Here is a 15,553-nt window from a genome sequence, read left to right as displayed (position 1 = left end):
ATAATTCTGTCAGTGTTGCCAAAGTCTCAGTAAATCAAACATTATTCGGCAAGTGTTGCCACAGTCTCTGTAGTCGACCTTTATGCTGCCAGTGTTCCCACAGTCACTGTATTTAACCACAATGCTACCAGTGTCGCCACAGTCTCTGTAGTCTACCACTATGCTGCCAGTGTTGCTGCCAGTGTAGCCACAGTCACTGTAGTCAACCACTATGCTGCCAGTGTTGCCACAGTCACTGTTGGGTACCATTATACTGTCACTGTTGCCACAGACTCTGTAGTCAACCTTTATGCTGCCATTGTTGCCACAGTTTCTGTAGTTAACCATTATGCCGCTTGCGTTGCTGCCAGTTTTGCTACAGTCACTGTAGTCAACCACTATGCTGCTTGTTTTGACAATGTCACTATAGTCAACCACTATGCAGCCCCTGTTGGTACAGTCACTGTAGTCAACTACTATGCTACCAGTGTTGCCACGGTCTCTGTAGTCTACCACTAAGCTGCCAGTGTTGCTGCCAGTGTTGCCACAGTCTCTGTAGTCAACCACTATGCTGCCAGTGTTGCCCCAGTCTCTGTAGTCAGCAACTATAATGCCAGTTTTGACACAGTAACTGTAGTCAACCATTATGCTGCCAGTTTTCCCACAGTCACTGTAGTCTACTACTATGCTGCTAATGTTGCCACAGTCTCTGTAGTCAACCATTATGCTGCTTGTGTTGCACAAGTCTCTTTAGTTAACAACTATGCTGCCTGTATTGCTGCCAGTGTTATCGCTGTCACTGTAGTCAACCACTATAATGCCAGTTTTGCCACAGTCACTGTAGTCAACCACTATGCTGGCAGTGTTGCGGACAGTGTTGCTGCCAGTGTTGCCACTGTCTCTCTAGTCAACCACTATGATGCCAGTTTTGCCACAGTCACTGTAGTCAACCACTATGGTGCCAGTGTTGGCACAGTCACTGTAGTCAACCACTATGCTGCTAGTGTTGACAAAGTCACTGTAGTCAACCAAAATTCAGCCAATGTTGCTACAGTCACTGTAGTCAACCACAATGCTACCAGTGTCGCCACAGTCTCTGTAGTCTACCACTATGCTGCCAGTGTTGCTGCCAGTGTAGCCACAGTCACTGTAGTCAACCACTATGCTGCCAGTGTTGCCACAGTCACTGTTGGGTACCATTATACTGTCACTGTTGCCACAGACTCTGTAGTCAACCTTTATGCTGCCATTGTTGCCACAGTTTCTGTAGTTAACCATTATGCCGCCTGTGTTGCTACAATCACTGTAGTCATCCACTATGCTACCAGTTTTGCCACAGTCTCTTTAATCTACCACTATGCTGCCAGTGTTGCTGCCAGTGTTGCCACAGTCACTGTAGTCAACCACTAAGCTGCTAGTGTTGACACAGTCACTGTAGTCAACCACTATGCTGCCAGTGTTGCCACAGTCTCTGTAGTCAACCACTATGCTGCCAGTGTTGCCACAGTCTCTGTAGTCAACAACTATGCTGCCAGTGTTGCCACAATCTCTGTAGTCAACAACTATGCTGCCAGTGATGACAAAAAATCACTGTAGTCAACCACAATTCAGCCAGTGTTGCTTAAGTCACTGTAGTCAACCACAATTAAGCCAGTGTTGCTTAAGTCACTGTAGTCAACCACAATGCTACCAGTGTTGCTTGTGTTGCTGCCAGTTTTGCTACACTCACTGTAGTCAACCACTATGCTGCTTGTGTTGACAATGTCACTGTAGTCAACCACTTTGCAGCCCCTGTTGGTACAGTCACCGTAGTCAACTTCTTTGGTTCCAGTGTTGCCACGGTCTCTGTAGTCTACCACTAAGCTGCTTGTGTTGCTGCCAGTTTTGCTACAGTCACTATAGTCAACCACTATGCTGCTTGTGTTGACAATGTCACTGTAGTCAACCACTATGCAGCCCCTGTTGGCACAGTCACTGTAGTCAACTTCTATGCTACCAGTGTTGCCACGGTCGGAGCCGGTCGGCCGAGCGGACAGCACACTGGACTTGTGATCCTGTGGTCCTGGGTTCGATCCCAGGCGCCGGCGAGAAACAATGGGCAGAGTTTCTTTCACCCTATGCCCCTGTTACCTAGCAGTAAAATAGGTACCTGGGTGTTAGTCAGCTGTCACGGGCTGCTTCCTGGGGGTGGAGGCCTGGTCGAGGACCGGGCCGCGGGGACACTAAAAAGCCCCGAAATCATCTCAAGATAACCTCAAGATAACGGTGTCTGTAGTCTACCACTAAGCTGCCAGTGTTGCTGCCAGTGTTGCCACAGTCACTGTAGTCAACTACTATGCTGCTAGTGTTCACAAAGTCACTGTAGTCAACCACTATGCTGCCAGTGTTGCCACGGTCACTGTAGTCAACCACTATGCTACCACTGTTGCCATAGTCATTGCAGTTACCCATAATACTGCCAGTGTTGCCAAAGTCTCTGTAAATCAACCATTATTCTGCAAATGTTGCCACAGTCTCTGTAGTCGACTATTATGCCGCCAGTGTTGCCACAGTCTCTGTAGTCAACCTTTATGCTGCCAGTGTTCCCACAGTCACTGTAGTGAACCATTATGCTGCTTGTGTTGCTGCCAGTTTTGCTACAGTCACTGTCGTCAACCACTATGCTGCCAGTGTTGCCACAGTCACTGTAGTCAACTACTATGCTGCTACTGTTGAAAAAGTCACTGTAGTCAACCACTATGCAGCCCCTGTTGCTACTGTCACTGTAGTCAACCACTATGCTGCTAGTGTTCACACAGTCACTGTAGTCAACCGATATGCTGCCAATGTTTCCACAATCACTGTTGGCAACCACTATGCTACTAATGTTGCCACAGTCTCTTTAGTCTACCACTATGCTGCCAGTGTTTCTGCTATTGTTGCCACAGTCACTGTAGTCAACCATTACGGTCCCAGTATTTCCAAAGACACTGTAGTCTACTAATATGCTGCCAGTGTTGCCACAGTCTCTCTAGTCAACCATTATGCTGCTTGTGTTACCACAGTCTCTGTAGTCACCCACAATGCTGCCAGTGTTGCCACATTCACTGCAGTCAACCACTATGCTGCCAGTGTTGCCACAGTCACTGTAGTCAATCACTATGCTACCAGTATTGCCATAGTCTCTGTAGTTAACCATTATACTGCCAGTGTTGCCAAATTCTCTGTAATTCAACCATTATTCTGCAAGTGTTGTCACAGTCTCTGTAGTCGACCATTATGCTGCCATTGTTGCCACAGTCACAGTAGTTAACGATTATGCCGCCAGTGTTGCCACAGTCTCTGTAGTCAACCTTTATGCTGCTAGTGTTCCCACAGTCACTGTAGTCAACCATTATGCTGCTTCTGGTGGTGCCAGTTTTGCTACAGTCACTGTAGTCAACCACTATGCTGCCAGTGTTGCCACAGTCATTGTAGTCAACCACTATGCTGTTAGTGTTGATAAAGTCACTGTAGTCAACCACTATGCAGCCAGTGTTGCTACAGTCACTGTTGTCAACTACATTGCTACCAGTGATTCCACAGTCTCTGTAGTCTACCACTAAGCTGCCAGTGTTGCTACCAGTGTTGCCACAGTCACTGTAGTCAACCACTATGCTGCTAGTGTTCACACAGTCACTGTAGTCAACCTCTATGCTGCCAGTGTTGCCACAGTTACTATAGTCAACCACTATGCTGCTAGTGTTGCCACAGTCACTGTAGTTAACCATTATGCCGCCAGTGTTGCCACAGTCTCCGTAGTCAACCATTATGCTGCCAGTGTGGCCAAAGTCACTGTAGTAAACCATTTTGCTCCTTGTGTTGCTGCCAGTGTTGCCACAGTCTCTGTGGTCAACCACTATGCTGCCATTGTTGCCACAGTCTCTGTAGGCAACCACTATTCTGCCAGTGTTGCCACAGTCTCTGTAGTCAACAACTATGCTGCCAGTGTTGCTACAGTCACTGTAGATAACCATTATGCTCCCAGTATTGCCACAGACACTGTAGTCTACTAATATGCTGCCAGTGATGCCACAGTCTCTATAGTCAACCATTGTGCTACTTGTGTTTCAACAGTCTCTGTAGTCACCCACTATGCTGCCAGTGTTGCCACAGTCACTGTAGTCAACCACTATGCTGCCAGTGTTGCCACAGTCACTGTAGTTAACCATTATGCCGCCAGTGTTGCCACAGTCTCCGTAGTCAACCATTATGCTACCAGTGTGGCCAAAGTCCCTGTAGTCACCCATTATGCTGCTTGTGTTGCTGCAAATGTTGCCACTGTCACTGTAGTGAACCACTATTCTGCATGTGTTGCTGCCAATGTTGCCACAGTCTTTGTAGTCAACCACTATGCGGTCTGTGTTGCCACTGTCACTGTAGTCAACCACTATGCTGCCAGTGTTGTAATAGACTCTGTAGTCAACCACTATGCGGCCTGTGTTGCCACTGTCACTGTAGTCAACCACTATGCTGCCAGTGTTGTAATAGACTCTGTAGTCAACCACTATGCTGCTAGTGTTGTTGCCAGCGTTGTCACAGTCTCTGTAGTCTTCCATTATGCTACCAGTGTTGCCACAGTCACCGTAGTCAACCACAATGCTGCCAGTGTTGCCACAGTCACTGTAGTCTACCACAATGCTGCCAGTGTTGCGACAGTCACTGTAGTCAACCACTATGCTGTTAATGTTGACATAGTCACTGTAGTGAACCACTGTGCTTCCTGATTTGCTGCCAGTGTTGCCGCAGTCGCTGTAGTCAATCACTATGCTGACTGTGTTGCTGCCAGTGTTGCCACTGTCAATGTAGTCAACAACAATGGTGCCGGTGTTGTAATAGTCTCTGTAATCAAGCACAATGTTTCTAGTGTTGCCACAGACTTTGTAGTCTACCACAATGCTGCCAGTGTTGCCACAGTCACTGTAGTCTACCACAATGCTGCCAGGGTTGGGACAGTCACTGTAGTCTACCACTATGCTGCCAGTGTTGCCACAGTCATTGTAATCAAACACTATTCTGCCAGTGATGCCACAGTCACTGTAGTCTATTACTATGCTGCCAGTGTTGCCACAGTCTCTGTAGTCAACCATTCTGCTGCTTGTGTTGCCACAGTTTCTGTAGTCAACCACAATGCTGCCAGTGTTGCTGCCTTTGTTGTCACTGTCACTGTTGTTAACCACTATGCTGAAAGTGTTGTCATAGTCTCTGGAGTCAACCACTATGCTGCCAGTGTTGCCACAGTCACTGTAGTCAACCGCTATGCTGCCATTGTTGCTAGAGTCACTGTAGTCAACTACTATGCTACCAGTGTTGCCACAGTCTCTATATTCTACCACTATGCTGCCAGTGTTGCTGCCAGTGTTACCACAGTCACTGTAGTCAACCACTATGCTGCTATTGCTCACACAGTCACTGTAGTCAATCACTATGCTGCCAATGTTGCCACAGTCACTGTAGTCAATCACTATGCTGGCAGTGTTGCCACAGTCACTGTAGTCAACCACTATGCTGCCAGTGTTGCCACAGTCTTTGTAGTCAGCCACTATGCTGAACCATTATACTTCTAGTGTTGCCACAGTCACTGTAGTTAACCATTATACTACCAGTGTTGCCACATTCTCTGTAGTTGACCATTATGCTGCCATTGTTGCCACAGTCACTGTAGTTGACCATTATTGTGCCAGTGTTGCAACAGTCCCGGTAGTCTAACACTATGCTGCCAATGTTGCCACAGACCCTGTAGTCTAACACTATGCTGCCAGTGTTGCTGCCAGTGTTGCTGCCTGTGTTGCTACAGTCACTGTAGTCAACACTATGCTGCTAGTGTTGACACAGTCAGTGTAGTCAACCGCTATGCTGTCAGTGTTTCCACATTCACTGTAGTCAACCACTATGTTGCCAGTGTTGCCTCAGTCTCTGTAGTCTACCACAATGCTGTCAGTGTTGCTGCCAGTGTTCCCACGGTCTCTGCAGTCAACCACTATGCTGCGAGTATTGCTACAGTCTCTGTAGTCAACAACTGTGATGCCAGTGTTGACACTGTCACTGTAATCAACCATTATGCTGCTTGTGTTGCCACAGTCTCTGTAGTCAACACCTATGCTGACAATGTTGCCACAGTCACTGTAGTCAACCACTGTGCTGTCTTTGTTGCCACAGTCCCTGTAGTCAACCTCTATGCTGCCAGTGTTGCCACAGTCACTGTAGTTAACATTATACTACCAGTGTTGCCAAAGTCTCTGTAATTCAACCATTCTGCTGCCAATGTTGCCACAGTCTCTGTTGTCTACCATTATGCTGCCATTGTTGCCACAGTCACTTTAGTTAACCATTATGCCGAAAGTTTTGCCACAGTCTCTGTAGTCAACCATTATGCTGCTTGTGTTGCCACAGTCATTGTAGTAAACCATTATGCTCCTTGTGTTGCTGCAAGTGTTGCTACAGTCACTGTAGTCAACAGCTATGCGCCAGTGTTGCCACAGTCACTGTAGTCAACCTCTATGCTGCTAGTGTTCACACAGTCACTGTAGTCAACCTGTATGCTGCCAGTGTTGCCATAGTCACTGTAGTCAACCACTATGCTGCCAGTGTTGCAACAGTCACTGTAGTTAACTATTATGCCGTCAGTGTTGCCACAGTCTCTGTAGTCAACCATTATGCTACCAGTAATGCCATAGTCACTGTGGTCAACCATTATGCTGCTGGTGTTGCTGCCATTGTTGCCACAGTCACTGTAGTGAACCACTATACTGCCTGTGTTGCTGCCAGTGTTGCTACAGTGTCTGTAGTCAACCACTATGCTGCCTGTGTTGCTGCTAGTCACTGTAGTCAACCACTATGCTGCAAGTGTTTTAATAGTTTCTGTAGTCAAACACTATGCTGCTAGTGTTGCCACAGTCACTGTAGTCAACCACTATGCTGCCTGTGTTGCGGCCAGTGTTGCCACAATCTCTATACACAACCACTATGCTTCCTGTGTTGTCACTGTCAACGTAGTCTACCACAATGCTGCCAGTGTTGCCATGGTCTCTGTAGTCAACCACTATGCTGCCAGTGTTGCTGCCAGTGTTTCCAAAGTCTCTGTAGTCTACCATTATGGTGCCAGTGTTGCCACAGTGACTGTAGTCTACTACTATGCTGCCAGTGTTGCCATGGTCTCTGTAGTCAAATATTTTGCTGCTTGTGTTGTAACAGTCACTGTAGTCAACCACTATGCTGCCTGTGTTGCTGCCAGTGTTGCAACAATCACTGTAGTCAACCACTATGCTGCCAGTGTTGCCACAGTCACTGTAGTCAACCTATATGCTGCCAGTGTTGCCACAGTCACTGTAGTCAACCACTATGCTGCCAGTGTTGCAACAGTCACTGTAGTTACCTATTATGCCGTCAGTGTTGCCACAGTCTCTGTAGTCAACCATTATGCTACCAGTGATAATATTGTCACTGTGGTCAACCATTATGCTGCTGGTGTTGCTGCCATTGTTGCCGCAGTCACTGTAGTGAACCACTATACTGCCTGTGTTGCTGCCAGTGTTGCTACAGTGTCTTTAGTCAACTACTATGCTGCCTGTGTTGCTGCCAGTGTTGCCACTGTCACTGTAGTCAACCACAATGCTGCCAGTATTTTAATAGTTTCTGTAGTCAACACTATGCTGCTAGTGTTGCCACAGTCACTGTAGTCAACCACTATGCTGCCTGTGTTGCGGCCAGTGTTGCCACAATCTCTATGCACAATCACTATGCTGCCTGTGTTGTCATTGTCACTGTAGTCAATCACAATGCTGCCAGTGTTGCCATAGTCTCTGTAGTCAACCACTACGCTGCCAGTGTTGCTGCAGTGTTTCCAAAGTCTCTGTAGTCTACCATTATGCTGCCAGTGTTGCCACAGTGACTGTAGTCTACAACTATGCTGCCAGTGTTGCCATGGTCTCTGTAGTCAACCCTTTTGCTGCTTGTGTTGTAACAGTCTCTGTAGTCAACCACTATGCTGCCAGTGTTGTGTCCATTGTTTCCACAGTCACTGTAGTCAACCACTATGCTGCCTGTGTTGCGGCCAGTGTTGCCACAATCTCTATACTCAACCACTATGCTGCCTGCGTTGTCACTGTCACTGTAGTCAACCAAAATGCTGCCAGTGTTGCCATAGTCTCTGTAGTCAACCACTATGCTGCCAGTGTTTCCAAAGTCTCTGTTGTCAACCATTATGCCGCCAGTGTTGCCAGAGTCACTGTAGTTTACCACAATTCTGCCAGTGATCCCAAAGACATTGTAGTCTACCACAATGCTGAAAGGGTAACCACAGTCACTGTAGTCAACTATTATGCTACCACTGTTGCCACAGTCACAGTAGTCTACCACAATGCTGCCAGTGTAACCACAGTCACTGTAGTCAATTACTATGCTACCAGTGTTGCCACAGTCTCTATATTCTACCACTATGCTGCCAGTGTTGCTCCCAGTATTACCACAGTCTCTGTAGTCAACAACTATGCTGCCAGTGTTGCTACAGTCACTGTAGATAACCATTATGCTCCCAGTATTGCCACAGACACTGTAGTCTACTAATATGCTGCCAGTGATGCCACAGTCTCTATAGTCAACCATTGTGCTACTTGTGTTTCCACAGTCTCTGTAGTCACCCACTATGCTGCCAGTGTTGCCACAGTCACTGTAGTCAACCACTATGCTGCCAGTGTTGCCACAGTCACTGTAGTTAACCATTATGCCGCCAGTGTTGCCACAGTCTCCGTAGTCAACCATTATGCTACCAGTGTGGCCAAAGTCCCTGTAGTCACCCATTATGCTGCTTGTGTTGCTGCAAATGTTGCCACTGTCACTGTAGTGAACCACTATTCTGCATGTGTTGCTGCCAATGTTGCCACAGTCTTTGTAGTCAACCACTATGCGGCCTGTGTTGCCACTGTCACTGTAGTCAACCACTATGCTGCCAGTGTTGTAATAGACTCTGTAGTCAACCACTATGCGGCCTGTGTTGCCACTGTCACTGTAGTCAACCACTATGCTGCCAGTGTTGTAATAGACTCTGTAGTCAACCACTATGCTGCTAGTGTTGTTGCCAGCGTTGTCACAGTCTCTGTAGTCTTCCATTATGCTACCAGTGTTGCCACAGTCACCATAGTCAACCACAATGCTGCCAGTGTTGCCACAGTCACTGTAGTCTACCACAATGCTGCCAGTGTTGCGACAGTCACTGTAGTCAACCACTATGCTGTTAATGTTGACATAGTCACTGTAGTGAACCACTGTGCTGCCTGATTTGCTGCCAGTGTTGCCGCAGTCGCTGTAGTCAATCACTATGCTGACTGTGTTGCTGCCAGTGTTGCCACTGTCAATGTAGTCAACAACAATGGTGCCGGTGTTGTAATAGTCTCTGTAATCAAGCACAATGTTTCTAGTGTTGCCACAGACTTTGTAGTCTACCACAATGCTGCCAGTGTTGCCACAGTCACTGTAGTCTACCACAATGCTGCCAGGGTTGGGACAGTCACTGTAGTCTACCACTATGCTGCCAGTGTTGCCACAGTCATTGTAATCAAACACTATTCTGCCAGTGATGCCACAGTCACTGTAGTCTATTACTATGCTGCCAGTGTTGCCACAGTCTCTGTAGTCAACCATTCTGCTGCTTGTGTTGCCACAGTTTCTGTAGTCAACCACAATGCTGCCAGTGTTGCTGCCTTTGTTGTCACTGTCACTGTTGTTAACCACTATGCTGAAAGTGTTGTCATAGTCTCTGGAGTCAACCACTATGCTGCCAGTGTTGCCACAGTCACTGTAGTCAACCGCTATGCTGCCATTGTTGCTAGAGTCACTGTAGTCAACTACTATGCTACCAGTGTTGCCACAGTCTCTATATTCTACCACTATGCTGCCAGTGTTGCTGCCAGTGTTACCACAGTCACTGTAGTCAACCACTATGCTGCTATTGCTCACACAGTCACTGTAGTCAATCACTATGCTGCCAATGTTGCCACAGTCACTGTAGTCAATCACTATGCTGCCAGTGTTGCCACAGTCACTGTAGTCAACCACTATGCTGCCAGTGTTGCCACAGTCTTTGTAGTCAGCCACTATGCTGAACCATTATACTTCTAGTGTTGCCACAGTCACTGTAGTTAACCATTATACTACCAGTGTTGCCACATTCTCTGTAGTTGACCATTATGCTGCCATTGTTGCCACAGTCACTGTAGTTGACCATTATTGTGCCAGTGTTGCAACAGTCCCGGTAGTCTAACACTATGCTGCCAATGTTGCCACAGACCCTGTAGTCTAACACTATGCTGCCAGTGTTGCTGCCAGTGTTGCTGCCTGTGTTGCTACAGTCACTGTAGTCAACACTATGCTGCTAGTGTTGACACAGTCAGTGTAGTCAACCGCTATGCTGTCAGTGTTTCCACATTCACTGTAGTCAACCACTATGTTGCCAGTGTTGCCTCAGTCTCTGTAGTCTACCACAATGCTGTCAGTGTTGCTGCCAGTGTTCCCACGGTCTCTGCAGTCAACCACTATGCTGCGAGTATTGCTACAGTCTCTGTAGTCAACAACTGTGATGCCAGTGTTGACACTGTCACTGTAATCAACCATTATGCTGCTTGTGTTGCCACAGTCTCTGTAGTCAACACCTATGCTGACAATGTTGCCACAGTCACTGTAGTCAACCACTGTGCTGTCTTTGTTGCCACAGTCCCTGTAGTCAACCTCTATGCTGCCAGTGTTGCCACAGTCACTGTAGTTAACATTATACTACCAGTGTTGCCAAAGTCTCTGTAATTCAACCATTCTGCTGCCAATGTTGCCACAGTCTCTGTTGTCTACCATTATGCTGCCATTGTTGCCACAGTCACTTTAGTTAACCATTATGCCGAAAGTTTTGCCACAGTCTCTGTAGTCAACCATTATGCTGCTTGTGTTGCCACAGTCATTGTAGTAAACCATTATGCTCCTTGTGTTGCTGCAAGTGTTGCTACAGTCACTGTAGTCAACAGCTATGCGCCAGTGTTGCCACAGTCACTGTAGTCAACCTCTATGCTGCTAGTGTTCACACAGTCACTGTAGTCAACCTGTATGCTGCCAGTGTTGCCATAGTCACTGTAGTCAACCACTATGCTGCCAGTGTTGCAACAGTCACTGTAGTTAACTATTATGCCGTCAGTGTTGCCACAGTCTCTGTAGTCAACCATTATGCTACCAGTAATGCCATAGTCACTGTGGTCAACCATTATGCTGCTGGTGTTGCTGCCATTGTTGCCACAGTCACTGTAGTGAACCACTATACTGCCTGTGTTGCTGCCAGTGTTGCTACAGTGTCTGTAGTCAACCACTATGCTGCCTGTGTTGCTGCTAGTCACTGTAGTCAACCACTATGCTGCAAGTGTTTTAATAGTTTCTGTAGTCAAACACTATGCTGCTAGTGTTGCCACAGTCACTGTAGTCAACCACTATGCTGCCTGTGTTGCGGCCAGTGTTGCCACAATCTCTATACACAACCACAATGCTGCCAGTGTTGCCATGGTCTCTGTAGTCAACCACTATGCTGCCAGTGTTGCTGCCAGTGTTTCCAAAGTCTCTGTAGTCTACCATTATGGTGCCAGTGTTGCCACAGTGACTGTAGTCTACTACTATGCTGCCAGTGTTGCCATGGTCTCTGTAGTCAAATATTTTGCTGCTTGTGTTGTAACAGTCACTGTAGTCAACCACTATGCTGCCTGTGTTGCTGCCAGTGTTGCAACAATCACTGTAGTCAACCACTATGCTGCCAGTGTTGCCACAGTCACTGTAGTCAACCTATATGCTGCCAGTGTTGCCACAGTCACTGTAGTCAACCACTATGCTGCCTGTGTTGCTGCCAGTGTTGCAACAATCACTGTAGTCAACCACTATGCTGCCAGTGTTGCCACAGTCACTGTAGTTACCTATTATGCCGTCAGTGTTGCCACAGTCTCTGTAGTCAACCATTATGCTACCAGTGATAATATTGTCACTGTGGTCAACCATTATGCTGCTGGTGTTGCTGCCATTGTTGCCGCAGTCACTGTAGTGAACCACTATACTGCCTGTGTTGCTGCCAGTGTTGCTACAGTGTCTTTAGTCAACTACTATGCTGCCTGTGTTGCTGCCAGTGTTGCCACTGTCACTGTAGTCAACCACAATGCTGCCAGTATTTTAATAGTTTCTGTAGTCAACACTATGCTGCTAGTGTTGCCACAGTCACTGTAGTCAACCACTATGCTGCCTGTGTTGCGGCCAGTGTTGCCACAATCTCTATGCACAATCACTATGCTGCCTGTGTTGTCATTGTCACTGTAGTCAATCACAATGCTGCCAGTGTTGCCATAGTCTCTGTAGTCAACCACTACGCTGCCAGTGTTGCTGCAGTGTTTCCAAAGTCTCTGTAGTCTACCATTATGCTGCCAGTGTTGCCACAGTGACTGTAGTCTACTACTATGCTGCCAGTGTTGCCATGGTCTCTGTAGTCAACCCTTTTGCTGCTTGTGTTGTAACAGTCTCTGTAGTCAACCACTATGCTGCCAGTGTTGTGTCCATTGTTTCCACAGTCACTGTAGTCAACCACTATGCTGCCTGTGTTGCGGCCAGTGTTGCCACAATCTCTATACTCAACCACTATGCTGCCTGCGTTGTCACTGTCACTGTAGTCAACCAAAATGCTGCCAGTGTTGCCATAGTCTCTGTAGTCAACCACTATGCTGCCAGTGTTTCCAAAGTCTCTGTTGTCAACCATTATGCCGCCAGTGTTGCCAGAGTCACTGTAGTTTACCACAATTCTGCCAGTGATCCCAAAGACATTGTAGTCTACCACAATGCTGAAAGGGTAACCACAGTCACTGTAGTCAACTATTATGCTACCACTGTTGCCACAGTCACAGTAGTCTACCACAATGCTGCCAGTGTAACCACAGTCACTGTAGTCAATTACTATGCTACCAGTGTTGCCACAGTCTCTATATTCTACCACTATGCTGCCAGTGTTGCTCCCAGTATTACCACAGTCACTGTAGTCAACCACTATGCTGCCAGTGTTGCCACAGTCACTGTAGTCAGCCACTATGCTGAACCATTATACTACTAGTGTTGCCACAGTCACTGTAGTTAACCATTATACTACCAGTGTTGCCACAGTGTCTGTACTCAACCATTATGCTGCCATTGTTGCCACAGTCACTGTAGTGAACCACTATACTGCCTGTGTTGCTGCCAGTGTTGCTACAGTGTCTGTAGTCAACCACTATGCTGCCTGTGTTGCTGCCAGTGTTGCGACTGTCACTGTAGTCAACCACTATGCTGCCAGTGTTTTAATAGTTTCTGTAGTCAAACACTATGCTGCCTGTGTTGCGGCCAGTGTTGCCACAATCTCTATACAGAACCACTATGCTTCCTGTGTTGTCACTGTCACTGTAGTCTTCCACAATGCTGCCAGTGTTGCCATGGTCTCTGTAGTCAACCACTATGCTGCCAGTGTTGCTGCCAGTGTTTCCAAAGTCTCTGTAGTCTACCATTATGCTGCCAGTGTTACCACAGTGACTGTAGTCTACTACTATGCTGCCAGTGTTGCCATGGTCTCTGTAGTCAACCCTTTTGCTGCTTGTGTTGTAACAGTCTCTGTAGTCAACCACTATGCTGCCAGTGTTATGTCCATTGTTGCCACAGTCACTGTAGTCAACCACTATGCAGCCTGTGTTGCGGCCAGTGTTGCCACAATCTCTATACTCAACCACTATGCTGGCTGTGTTGTCACTGTCACTGTAGTCACCCACAATGCTGCCAGTGTTGCCATAGTCTCTGTAGTCACCCACTATTCTGCCAGTGTTTCTGCCAGTGTTTCGAAAGTCTCTGTTGTCTACCATTATGCTGCCAGTGTTGCCAGAGTCACTGTAGTCTACCACAATGCTGCCAGTGATCTCAAAGACATTGTAGTCTACCACAATGCTGCCAGTGTTGCGGCAGTCACTGTAGTCTACAACTATGCTGCCATTGTTGCCACAGTCACAGTAGTCTACCACAATGCTGCCAGTGTAACCACAGTCACTGAAGTCAACCATTATGCTAGCACTGTTGCCACAGTCACTGTAGTCAACCAATATGGTGCCAGTGTTGCCACAGACTCTGCACTCAACCATTATGCTGCTTATGCTGCCAGTCACTGTAGTCATCCACTATGCTGCCAGAGGAGCCACAGTCACTGTAGTCAACCACTATGCTGCTAATGTTGACACAGTCACTGTAGTCAACCACTATACTGCCTGTGTTGCCAAAGTCACTGTAGTCAACCACTATGCTGCCAGTGTTGCCAGTCTCTAGTCTACCACAATGCTGCCAGTGTTGTCACAGTCTCTGTAGTCAACCATTATGTTGCCAGTCTCTAGTCTACCACAATCCTGCCAGAGGTCCCTGAGTCACTGTAGTCTACCACAATGTTGCCAGTGTTGCGACAGTCACTGTAGTCTACCACTATGCTGCCAGTGTTGCCACAGTCACTATAGTCTACCGCAATGCTGCCAGTGTTGCCACAGTCACTGTAGTCAACTATTATGCTGCCAGTGTGGCCACAGACACTGTAGTCTACCTCTATGCTGCCACTGTTGCTACAAAGTGTTGCTCTCACAGACCTAACAAATTCACAAAAACCGGAAAGTTGTAGCATTAAATATTATGATAGATATCGTGAGGAGACATTCACATATGGGACTAATAGAACAAGAACCCGGCAATGTGATGTTATAGTGGCCAGAATACGCCTGGGATATAGACGTATCTGGCAGCTTTCTCAAAACCCAAATGCCGAGTACACAATGTGTCAACTTTGTGATAGAGAAAACATGCGCTCTCTTGAACATTATATTGTAGAATGTCCCATATTGACTGACTTTCTCCCTCCTGGGCTAAAGTATGCTGAACTGTGTAATTACTATATGAGTACTGGAACACTTGATGATATATTGGACTTGTACCCAAGATTAACCATGTAATGTATCAATTATATAATGTATGTATGTCATGTAACTATATAACCTGTGCTTGTAAAACACTTTCATCACCTTCAGTGATTAAGTGCTTAATTGCAAACTAGTTTCTCTATCAGCTATCTCACTCTGTCAAAGTAAAAGAGATAAATGTATGTGAATGCAAGTGTGTGTGTGTGTATATATGTATGTATACATGTATGTATATATGTATGTGTACATATATATATATGTGTGTTTGTGTATGTATATGTATGTGTATAAAGTACATATGGAAGCTGATCAGAATTACATTTCACCTTTGTAAAAGGTGAAATGTAAAAGACACATCGAACATTTTATGTAGGACATACGTAAAACTGTATATCTGTGCATTTACGTATGTAGGTTAGCTTAGCATTTTAAAAGCACCCAATAACCTTCTGTGGTTGATTGTTCAATAAAACCTTGAACTATATGTTTAACACATCTTTAACCCTGTCCATGGAGGACAGAAGTATATGTATATATGCTGGTTAGCATTGTAAATGTGTGGCCACGTTTGTGGTAGAATA

Source organism: Procambarus clarkii, chromosome 24 (assembly GCF_040958095.1).
Source record: "Procambarus clarkii isolate CNS0578487 chromosome 24, FALCON_Pclarkii_2.0, whole genome shotgun sequence".
NCBI lineage: Eukaryota > Metazoa > Arthropoda > Malacostraca > Decapoda > Cambaridae > Procambarus > Procambarus clarkii.
Note: the sequence above shows the minus strand (reverse complement) of the source record.